Source organism: Tupaia chinensis, unplaced genomic scaffold, assembly GCF_000334495.1.
Source record: "Tupaia chinensis unplaced genomic scaffold, TupChi_1.0 Scaffold000523_1, whole genome shotgun sequence".
NCBI classification, from domain to species: Eukaryota; Metazoa; Chordata; class Mammalia; order Scandentia; family Tupaiidae; genus Tupaia; species Tupaia belangeri.
The window spans coordinates 1,887,144-1,890,317 of NW_006160036.1; positions in this window are offsets into that span (position 1 = coordinate 1,887,144).

Below are 3,174 nucleotides of genomic sequence, written 5' to 3' on the forward strand. Positions count from 1 at the left end.
GGACCCCCAAAAAAAAAAAAAAAAAAAATCCCAAACAAAAAAAAAAAAAAAAAAAAAAAATCCCAAACTCAGGCTCCGGCTCTCAAGACACATAAAATCTGGGTAGTAGGAGGCAGCATGGTGGGCAAAACAAACTCAAGAGAAACTCTTAACAAACAGGGGTGGGGGTATGAAGAATTAATCTTAAAAGAGGTAAGAGTGAAGGAAGGTGGGTTAGGAGCGAGGTGGGGTGGAGGATCTTAAAGAGGGTGGAGGAGGTTTATCATGGTGAAATGGAACAACATGGCGGCAGAACCTGCATCCGGCGCGTTCTGCACAGTGGCCCAGCTCAGCATAAGGCCTGACCCACAGCGGGCCTTCAGGAAATATCTGAGGAATGAAATGAAGATGGAGGGGGCTGGTGCTAGAAGGCTAAATAGGTGAAGAGGGAGGAGGCATTCCAGCATGAGGAAAGGCCCAGGGAAATGAGTCGGATGTCTTGGTGAGACTGGTTTAACCACAGCAGTGGGTGTGTAGTGAGAAGTGGGGAATGAGGTTAGATATGGGGCCCCGTGGGGGGAGGCCAGAAAACCAGGTGGAGAAGTTTAGAGATGGACATTCCTTTATCTTTTCACCAAGATTTTTTTAAAAAGGAATTATTTGTTTAATTTTATTTGTCATTATTATTGTTCAGTTTGACCAGAGAGAGACAGAGAGAGAGAGAGAAGAGAGAGTGATAAAGCAAACTGCCAGGTCCAGGACTCGAACTGCAGTCAGCCATGTGGGAGTCCAGCATCCTAAACACCACTCCACCTGCTGGCCCCACTTTTCACCAAGGTTTTATTGAGTGCAGACCACATGCTCAAGTCATGGACAAGGGCAAGTAATGGAGCTAAAGAGATGAATGAAAAGGCTTCGGCCTCTGATGGGGATAGACAACACTCTGTCCTTGATTGTAATAACTAAGAGTGATGGTACCGGCAAAATAGTTTGAAATTCTAACTATTTTAGAATAGTGGGGAGCAGCAGTTAGCATAATGGCTGTATTGCTGGACTCCTATATAGCTGACCATGGTTTAAGTCCTGGACCTGGTGGCTTAAATTCATGCAGGGTGCATGTGCGTGCGTGCCCAAGATCCCAAGAGGAGAATGGTGGAGAAGGGATTGTGGAGTGACCATCCCATCTGGAGGGTGATTTCTCGCTTTCTGTCTCTCTGTCTCTCTCTGTCTTTCTGGCAAGAGCATGCAGCCTATAGCAAAAACCTCTCTCAAAAAAAAAAAAAAAAATCTAACCACAGTTTGGTTGCAAGAAACATGCTTAAACGAGTTGGGAGTTTGTTGGAAGTACACCAGACATCCAAGGCTAGGAAGTTGATTTGCTCCTGGCAACTCTAGCAATGCCCCTTCTCACTTCCTCCCTTCCTCTCCTGCAGTGATGCTTCATGGATGAGCTACTCTTTGAGCAGACTTCATTCTCTAGCTTCCCTGTCTTATAAGGATTTTACTTGGTGCAAGCTTGACACCTTGGTACCACAATACTCTCCTGCTCCAGTGCCAGCCATCCTCATTCTCTCTGGGAGCCTTGTAAGTTAGAATGTCAAGGATCCAGCCTATGGATGGGTACGCTGGGTCAGGTGTGCACTCAGAACCAATCAGCTATGGTCAAGGAGCACATTTTTAAAATATGGCCATATTGTGTCTGACAGGTGCTGTGATAATGAAGGCACTGGACCTCCACGTAGCTAACCACAGTTCGAGCCCCAGACCTGGAGGCTTGCTTTCTCACTTTCTCTCTCTAGTAAAAAATTAAAATAATAATAATAATAAATCTATCTCTTCTTTCTTTCTTTTTTTTTTTTTTTTGGAGAGGTTTTTGCTATAAGGTATGTGTACTCGCCAGAAAGAGAGAGAGGAAGACAGAGAGACAGGAAACAAGAAATCACCCCCCAGGGGGGATGGCCACACTGCAATCCCTTCTCCTCCATTCTCCTCTTGGGATCTTGGGCATGCTTGCACACGCGCCTGGCGTGAGTTTAAGCCACTGGGTCTGGGACTCGAACCACGGTCGACTATGTGGGAGTCCAGCGACATAGCCATTACACCAACTACTGGTCCTGATAAATAAATCTTAAAAAAAAATACGACCACTTACACTCGCCAAGAACTGTAGATAGAAGACATTTCTAAGGACGGGGTCAATAAAGGGCAACAGGAGGCAATAATGGACACACTTAATTCTGACAGGTCACCTGAGTGGAAGTGGTGACAGGAGAAGGCTACAGTGGGCCTGACTTAGGGTCTGATTTTACCCTAGGGGGAAAATGACATTCTAACTGTGGATGAAAGCAGCATTCTAGAGTAATTAGATGGCGGCCTGTAGGAAGAGTTAGAAAAGTCAAGGAACTGAAGGAACCCAGACTAATCTAGAATGGAGCAGTTTATAGATAAGATTTTTCTTTCTTTCTTTCTTTTTTTTTTTTTTAATTTTATTTGATGTGACCTATACTTTTTTTCAGGGCAGAGTCTGCTTTTCATTTATTGCTCTCACCCCAGGCCACGTCAGGCTCAGAGTAGAAATTCACTACACATTTTTTCAATTGAATTGAATTCCCCTAAACCCAGACAATCAAGGAACATGTTGTTATTTGTATTCCGTTAAGGGACAGAGTCTGGACCAGGAACACAAAACAAAACGAAACTAAACAATCAAAACATGATTTCTCTGATTACTGATGCGGGCTCAGGTCACTGGATGCAAACTTGGTGAGAAGCAAGAATGCAGCCAAAGGAGAGGCTGAGCCGAGGTCCCTGGGCAGGCCAGATAAACAGATAGCACTGTGCTCGCTGTGTTGGCTGTGCTTGGTGGCTCCAGGAGATCAAAGTCGGCCTCCCCTGCAAGGCAGCAAGCATGGCAAGGGTCTCCTCTCACCCGGTCTCCCAGGGACGCTCACAGGTGGAAAGCCACATCCCTAGTGGGCACACCTTTGATCGTGGCCAGCCTGCAGGCATCTGGGACAGGTCTTTAATGGTCTAGAATGCAGTTCTCTCAGAGGGGCAGCTGTGATATCACTGGGCAGAAGGGTTTCTGGCCGGACTACCTGGAGTCACAGCCCAGATCTGCCACTTGGGCAAGTGTCTCAGCTCCTTAACTGCTTTATGACTCAGTTTCCATATTTGTACAACAGGGATAAGAGA